The sequence below is a fragment of the Ambystoma mexicanum genome, chromosome 7q, assembly GCF_040938575.1.
Source record: "Ambystoma mexicanum isolate Mex_15411 chromosome 7q, UKY_AmexF1_1, whole genome shotgun sequence".
NCBI classification, from domain to species: Eukaryota; Metazoa; Chordata; class Amphibia; order Caudata; family Ambystomatidae; genus Ambystoma; species Ambystoma mexicanum.
The window spans coordinates 583,460,286-583,469,148 of NC_090941.1; positions in this window are offsets into that span (position 1 = coordinate 583,460,286).

Below are 8,863 nucleotides of genomic sequence, written 5' to 3' on the forward strand. Positions count from 1 at the left end.
AGTTGGCCTCATAATAGGAAACTATCAATAACAATGTGACCTAACGCCACTCCCTCACTGTAGCAGTAACCAACCTTACATTACACATAACGTGCCATCCGGCTAATCTTGGGCATCTACAATGTTCAAGACTTCACAGACTTTTAGCAAAATCCCTACTAAAGTAGGATGGCTCCCCCACGCCACACATAAACGACACAGATGAGTTCCAGCATACAAATCATGTTTTTAATTCATCACAATCATCCTACACACACAGGTTATGCTTGTTTGTTCCTATATAATAATATAGTTATGTAAGGAATTTCAATCAGGCACACGCCCAAGTCTCGCCCAGCATGTAGTGCTCAAGTGAAACCCTTATTTATTTTTATCTAGAAGTTCAATATTCTTAAGGATATACCACTCATATCACACCCTTCTCAAAATACCCCCAGGTTACACTGAACCAGGAATCAGGCTAGTTTGCAACTGAAAGATTTTTTTATTTAGAATTTAAAATCACAATATATTTTTAATAGGTAACAACAATAACCAAGGGGTGACAAGAACAATGAATACTATCTTGAATGCACTGGGAATCAGGTAATGGACACAACAAAAATGTAGCACAGTAAAGAATACTTTTGGGTTGGTTTGGAACAGATAGCACTATGGTTAGAGGTTCCCCCGCCACACTCCTCAACCCACCAATAGGCAATTTAAATAGATGTGAGGAGAGAGCAGGTACTCAGAATATCACTCCCACCTTCCCCCCTTAAACAAAAGAGAAAAACAGATTCGACTTTTCAACTGTCAGTATGGCTTTGAAACTGGCTGTGCAAAAACACTAAATATGTTCAAAAATGCTTAAATTATTATACATTTCTATCGGAGCCGCTTTGAACAGATGCAAGCAATCACAAGCAATGATTTAACCAAAAGAAAACAATTGGAATCTGAAAGGCAAAGTGGGAAATAATTTAAAGGCAATTCACACGTGTAAAACTTTTGCAAAATGTAAATTCGCAGCAAACTTTTACTATGCGATTTATGATAAAAACGGGTCAACCATACTATTTCGCAATTGAAATTTCATTTCTATCTTTAAAACTGAGGAGTTATGGAGGTTTTAGTGAGAGGTGTTTTTCAAAAATAAAGACATGAATTTGGACAAGAACTCCAGTTTAAAACCAGAAAATATGGGTTATGCTTTTACTCAAGACTAGAGCATGCAGGATAGGCAACCAGGTTGGGCCGCAGTAAGCGATGAGACTGATTCATGACTTCAGTAACAGATCCCCAGCGGAACCAGTCCAAACACTCGAAGTGGGATTTTTGGATCAGAGTTACACAAATAAAAATGACTATGAAAATGATGCTTTAGCAATTAGACAGAATAAGATAGCACTAAGGATTTGGACGCAGTTACTGGTTATGAAGTAGGGATAGTTCAGAGATTTGGGTGGAACAAGATAAGGCAAGGTATACAATAGTTCTCTAGCGTCCTGTTAATACTCACAATCCACTGGGATTTAAGATTTTTGGCCGGTCAAGATTCTGGTCAATGGATCGGGTCTATCAAGGAAGGACAGCACATCAGGCACGGGACAGGATCAGCTAGGCCGGTCACCGGAACTGCACGGGATCAGCCTTCTTGTTTCTGGATAGTTCAGATCAGTGGAATGGTGAGTTCATCAGGCAAGCATTATGTTAGCAAGCCAGATAGTTTCAGGATGCTTCCCCACACCACAGTGCTCCACTGGGTTGTAAGGATTAGTTAAGGGTGAATGGAGGATTGAGGCCTAGCTGAAAATGGTTCAGCTACTGCTTGGCCTGGTCATTGGCATCTGGATCTGGAAGGTTGTTGAAGGCTGGATGTTGAATGCTGGATCAGAGTGCTTTGCTGGAATCAGAAGAGAGTGTCTTTATGTGTTGTCAGATGTCCCTATTTATCCTTTCAAATGACATCACAAAAATGGGTGTATGGGCCGGCTTAACTAAGCTTGCCCCTGTGAACTGGGATTGGATCAGGGCCTCATCTCCGCCTTGCATCAAGTGATTGGTTCAAGGACTGATGATGTCAAATGTATGGTTTGGTTTTTACAATCATTAGAAACATGCCCTAGTCACTAGTATCAAAATCGAATTGTGTCCTAAATACATATTTATACATTTGTAACCTCTACGAAAATGACAAACAAGGATTACATATTTTATGTAGTGTCTGTTCATCAAAATCCCGCAGCTGTGAGATTTTGCATTGCCTTACTGCAGCATTTTGGCCATTTTGCCATGAACTCATTTTCCAAACTTTCTCCAAATTTACACAAATATGCGTGTTTACCATAGGAATGTGTGTGCAAAGTTTAACAATTCTAGCATAAATACAGTTCCCATAAAACCACATATATTGCCATTCCTGTTCAGAATATGCTACACAGTTCCACCACGTTTTGAAATGTAGGGTCAAAAATTAGAGTAACAAATTTGCCCTTTTTATATTTTTTCACCATTTCTGATAGTGATTTATAAGTCTCTAAAAAATGTTCATGACATATTCTTAGCACCAAATGGTCCGCCTTTGTCTGTCCCTGGAGGCAAGGAGCAGCCCCCCACTTTTGGGATTTCCTTCTGCAGGCCTAGTTTACGACCTTTTCACATGCCCATTTCCTGGCCTGGAGAATCTGCCATTTCGAGGGGATTGGGTCCTCCGACGTATTCCATATCTATGACAGGTCATGTCCACAGCTGTGCTGATTCGGAAAATCTTTGGCGTCTGCGTCCTGCGTCGATGCGCCGTCCCCGAGGACGACCTCCGACGGCCGACGTCACCCGATGTGATAAGTAGGACGCACGACGCCCATAGCCTCAGTTCCGTTTTTTCCGTGAACGTGTTCGCTTCGTGAATCTCGGTATGCCTCGACTTGTTGGAGTTTGCTGTTTTCTATTCTCGGTTCGTTGAACCTGTTCGGTTGGTTGTGAAGACCTGTTCGTGGCGATGTCTTTCTCATCTTCGACCCCGCGTCCGGGCTTCAAGATCTGCAGGGACTGCGGGTCCAAGATGTCGGTCACGGACTCGCACGACGCCTGCCTATGGTGCCTCGGGGTGGCCCACGATACGGACAACTGTGTCGACTGCCAGTCGCTCACTGCAAAGGCCTTGCGGGAACGCAAGAAGAAGCTGTCGGTAGGCCGGGCGTCTAAGCCCCGGAAGTCGAGGTCTGCGGGGCTTTCGACCGATGACTCGAGGGGTGACTCTCTGCGTCATCATCGGAAGTCCGGTGGGTCTCCTTCCAGGAGTCGGTCTCGCCACTCCTCCGCCTCTTCTAGGCATTCCAGGAAGCACCGGAATAGGTCGCCTTCCCCATCCTCTTCCGAGGGCTCCGCCCATCGGCGGGTCGCTTATCCTTCCATGCAAGCGACACCGGAGGAATGGGCTTCCTTCGTGAAGCAGATGCTAGCGATCCTGGAATCGCAGGGCACCGGTCCGTCCGCGCCTCTGAGTGGGGTCAGTCGGCACCGGTCGAGAGACACCGCCCGTACGCCTTCAGGCTCGGGTGGTCGGCACGGCTCGCGGGAGAGGTCCCGCTCGGACAAGGGTAGCCGTTCTCACCATGCCCGTTCCAGGTCCCGGTCCTCGACGCGCACGAGACCGCGTGATGCCTGTGGCGCCGAGGTCGTTGACGATTTCTCTCGAGGCTCTGCCTCTGAGGGGGTCGTCGACGCCGTCGGCGCCCAGGTTGTCGAGGGACAAGCTCAGAGCTCCAGCTTTGAGGACTGTGTCGACGCCGCCGATGCTGGCGACGCTGCAGCTGTCATCGACGCCGATTCGCTCAACGTCGACGCCTTTTCTGTCGACGCCGGCACCTTTCGAGCGGTGGTGTCGGAGGGGCCCCGTGGCACGGGGTTTGCCCCTAGAAAGGCTATGGCTAAGGTCCAGCACTGCTTTGGTCCGCAGAGGTCTTCCTCTCCACGCCTGGAGTACATTTCAGAGGGTGAGGAAGGCTCTGATGGTGGCCTGGTTCTGGTTACGGTTCCAGATGACCTTATCTCGGGCCATAGCCAGTTTGATGACCTGAGGCAATCGCTGCATGATCCCAGTGGACTGGACACCTCTCCGGAGGTGGAGTTTTGTCAGCCGGAGCCTGGCACTCATGCCGATTCTTCATATCGGCGCCGTATGTCTCGGGTTACCGAGTACTTGCGTTGGTCAGCTCCCCCAGGGGAGTTCGTTCAGGATGATCTCACGGACATCCTTGATCTTGGTCCGCCACTGACCCGGTTTTGCCTTTTCATATGGCTCTGCAGAGAAGGGTGGCGGCGGCTTGGACTGCTCTGGAGAGTCTCCCGGCAGTGGGCAAGTCTTTGTCGCGAAAATACCATCCAGCCAGTAGCGACCCCTGCTACTTGTCTAGGCACCCCACCCCGGAGAGTTTTGGTGGTGCAGGCGGCTACGGCCCCGGCAAAGCAGGCGTTGTATCCTACCATCCCTCCGGATAGGGACGACAAACGTTTTGACGGCTGGGCAAAGAAAGTGTTTTCTTCGGGGGTTTGGCGCTTCAGGCGGCCAACTCCATATGTGCCTTGTCTCGTTTTACACACACTCTGTGGAACTGTGTTGCATTAGCGGCTGATCATATTCCCGAAGGAGACGAACGGGATGGTTTCCTTGCTATGGTTCAGGATGGCAAGGATGCTATGTGTGAGGCCGTTCAGTCGGGTTTGGACTTGGCGGATTGTGTCAGCCGGTGCATGGCGGCGAGCACCGTAATGCGCAGGTTTGCGTGGTTGCGGAAGACTGCGTTCGCTCCTGATGTGCAGTCCCGGCTCCTCAACATGCCTTTTGACGGTGAACACCTTTTTGACAGCAAGGCTGACGAGAGCCTTGAGAGGTTGCAGACCTCCAAAGCTGCAGCAAAATCATTGGGTGCTGCAGTTCGCCAACCTCCGCCTTTTTGTCCTAGGGGACAGCAATGGAGGGGAGGTTCCTTTCGCTATTACTCGTCCTTCAGTAAGGCGAGAGGAGCTAGCAGTAAAAGAGGCCATCGTAAGAGTGCCAGAGGTGGAAACAAAGGTACTCGAGGTGCCAAGGCCGCTCGGGCAGTTGCCTCTTTGCCCTCAGGCAACGCCGCAGCCGCTACCACTCAGTCATGAGGCCAGGTCCCATGGTTCGCCTGTTGGGGGAAGGCTGGCACAGCATCTTGTAGAGTGGCAAGCCATTACTTCGGATGTGTGGGTTCTGGAGATCATAACCCACGGCTACCGTCTTCCTTTTCGGCAGAGGCCTCACGACAATCCACCAGGGAACCTCTCTTTGAAGAGTCCGGATCCGCTCCTTGCGCAGGAAATTCAAGCACTGCTGGAGAAAGGCACCATAGAACTGGTGCCTGTAGCGGAGTGGAACAAGGGATGGTATTCCCCTTATTTTTTGATTTCAAAGAAAGATGGGGGATTGAGACCCATCATGGACTTGCGCGGTTTGAACAAACTCCTCAGGAAGGACAAGTTCAAGGTGGTGACTCTTTCTCAAGTCCTCCAGGCCCTTCAACTTCAGGACTGGTTGGTGTCTCTCGACCACAAGGATGCTTACTTCCATGTGCCGATCCATCCCAAGCACAAGAAGTACCTGAGGTTCGCGGTTGGCGACTCGCACTTTCAGTTTCGGATCCTGCCGTTCGGATTGACCTCCGCCCCAAAGGTTTTCACCAAGCTCATGGTGGTGGTGGCAGTGCATCTCAGGAAAGGGAGGATTCACGTCTACCCCTACCTGGACGATTAGTTGATCAGGGGGAGCTCTCCCGAGCAAGTCCTGGATCATCTGTCTGTCACCTGCCACTCCCTTCATAGGCTGGGCTTCTCCCTCAATTTAAAGAAGTCTCATTTGACACCGACGCAGCGGCTTCAGTACATCGGAGCAGTGCTCGACACGTCCCTGGGGCAGTGTTTTCCTCCTCAGGTGAGGGCTCTTCACATTCAGCAGATGGTGCACAAGTTTCAGTTTGCCCAGAATCTCCCAGCGTCTGAGACTGCTCGGCCTCATGGCATCCTGCATTCTTCTGGTGCCAGAGGCTTGTCTGCAGATGAGATCTTTGCAGTGGGCACTCAGGTTCCAGTGGTCTCAGTTCTCCGGCAGGCTGTCAGACCCTGTTCAGGTGCCGCCCTCGGTAGCCCGGGACCTTCTGTGGTGGGCCGTCGAGGGCAATCTGATGAAGGGGGCCCCATTTTGGCTGCCCTGGCCGGAGGTGACGATCGTGACGGACGCATCCCTCACGGGATGGGGAGCTCATGCCAACGAGTTGACAGTCAGCGGTCGTTGGTGTCCATCGGAGTCCAGACTCCATATCAATCTGTTGGAGCTGAGGGCTGTCAGGCTAGCCCTGAAGGCTTTTCTGCCGACTGTGCGCAGAAAGAGTGTCCTGATTCTGACGGATAACACAGTGGCCATGCACTACCTCAACAAAAAGGGGGGGGCAGGGTCACTTCCGCTGTGCAGGGAGGCGATGCAGCTCGAGTTCTGGGCCATCCAGCAGGAAGTTTCGATCTCGGCGGTTCATCTGCACGAGACGGCAGACGCTCTGAGCAGGCAGAGCACGATCTCTCACGAGTGGGAGCTGGCTCAGGAGATTCTCCTGGAGATCTTCGCCCTTTGGGGGACCCCTCAAGTGGATCTCTTCGCATCCAGTGTCAACCGGAAGTGCGAAAGATTTTGCTCGCGGGAATTTCCTGCAAAAGGAGCCTTAGGAGACGCGTTTGTGGTGGAGTGGTCATTCCCACTGCTGTACGCGTTTCCTCCAGTCCCCGTCATCCCGCAAGTGCTGCGGAGGCTACGGAGGTTCGGTTCCCGGATGATCCTTATTGCTCCGGCGTGGGCCCGGAGGATGTGGTACCCGGACCTTCTAGACTTGTCCATCTGCCCTCCATGTCGTCTTCCCTACCGAGACGATCTGCTCTCACGGGAGGGGGGTCAGGTTCTCCATCCAGAGGTCAGATCCCTCAATCTTCACGCTTGGCTTCTGAAAGGTTGAGGTATAAGGATTGGGACCTCCCTGAAGACGTGATGGAGGTGTTGCTCTCGGCCAGGCGGCCGGCAACAAAGTCTCTGTACCGTTGCCGTTGGAGAAAGTTCAGAATGTGGATCCTTTTGAATGCGACATTCCCATGGTTTTGTCTTTTTTGCTTTCTTTGGCCCACAGGGGCTTGCAAGTGGGGACCATTAAAGGTTACCTGGTGGCGCTGTCCATATTTAAGCACTCGTCTGAAGAGTGTTACTATTTTAAGATTCCTTTAATTTCGCAGTTTTTGAAAGGGCTCACTAATGTGTTCCCCCCGTCACCTTTTTTGGTGCCATGTTGGGATTTGAACCTTGTTCTTAAGTTTCTTATGGGTGCTCCGTTTGAGCCTTTACATTCTTGCCCTTTGAGGCTGTTGACTCTGAAAACTGTGTTTTTGGTTGCGGTTACTTCCGCTCGCAGAGTGAGTGAGTTACAGGCACTTTCAGTTAAGCCACCCTTCACTGTGTTTCACAAGGACAGGGTTGTCCTTAGAGTTCGTCCTTCTTTTCTTCCGAAGGTGGTTTCGGATTTTCATTTGAGCCAGAAGGTTGTTCTTCTGGCGTTCTATCCTCCTCCACATCCTGGTAAGGAAGAGGAGAGGCTCCATAAGCTTGATCCTCGGAGAGCGTTGAGCTTTTATATTTTGCGCATTTCCCGGGTCAGAGTGGACGATCAACTTTTCATTGGTTACGCTGGAAAGCGTTTGGGACAAGCTGTGACAAAACAGACTTTGTCTCGTTGGATTATTTTGGCTATCTCCGAGTGTTACCGCTTGGCGGGTAAGGACCCTCCGGCTGGCTTGCGGGCCCATTCTACCAGAGGAGTGGCTGCGTCTACTGCCCTGCAGAGGGGAGTTCCTATTCGTCACATCTGTGATGCAGCCACCTGGGCTTCAGTACATACTTTTGTACGTCACTACTCCCTCGATTCCATCAGAGGGCAAGATCTGGCCTTTGGCAAGGCAGTTCTCTATTCCGGAATTTGATTGTGCATGCTAAATTTGTATTCTAAATTCTTTCCCACCTCCTTGCTTGATACTGCTTTGGGAGTCTGTCATAGATATAGAATACGTCGGAGGACCCAATCCCCTCGAAGAACAAGTTACTTTCTTACCTGGTAACGTTCTTTCGATGGGATGGTCCGACGACGTATTCCATATCGCTCCCTCCCTGCCTTCCCTGCTGCAGAATGTCTTTTGTGATTGCAGCTTGCGTTCCGCAATGCCTTGTGTGTCTGACTGGCAGAGAACTGGTGGCACACGTTGTGGGAAAAAACTATAACTGAGGCTATGGGCGTCGTGCGTCCTACTTATCACATTGGGTGACGTCGGAGGAGGTCCTCGGGGACGGCGCATCGACGTCATCGATGCAGGACGCAGACGCCAAAGATTTTCCGAAGCAGCACAGCTGTGGACATGACCTGTCATAGATATGGAATACGTTGTCGGACCATCCCATCGAAAGAACGTTACCAGGTAAGAAAGTAACTTGTTCTGTTCAGTCCTTGGGAGCAGACACAAGTCTGTCCTACCCCACAATTATCATATGTCAGTGAGCATCTGCTGAGAGGAATGCCCTCCCCTTGGGTGGAAACCTGTTTTTCAACCTTTTGCAGGCCCAGGCAGCCTGAGTTAAAATGTTATTTCTTGACTTGAAATCCAGCACAAAACAAACTTGTTGCATCAGATGACATAGATAATTTATGTTCTTAGCTTTAAACCTGTGGGATCAAAACAACTGAGCTCCATGTTCCTTTCAGCAGCAGTCCCTTCATATTTGCTAATCCGGCAGATCTTTTAGTTTTAGACAACTTTACAGTTCAAATGGAAT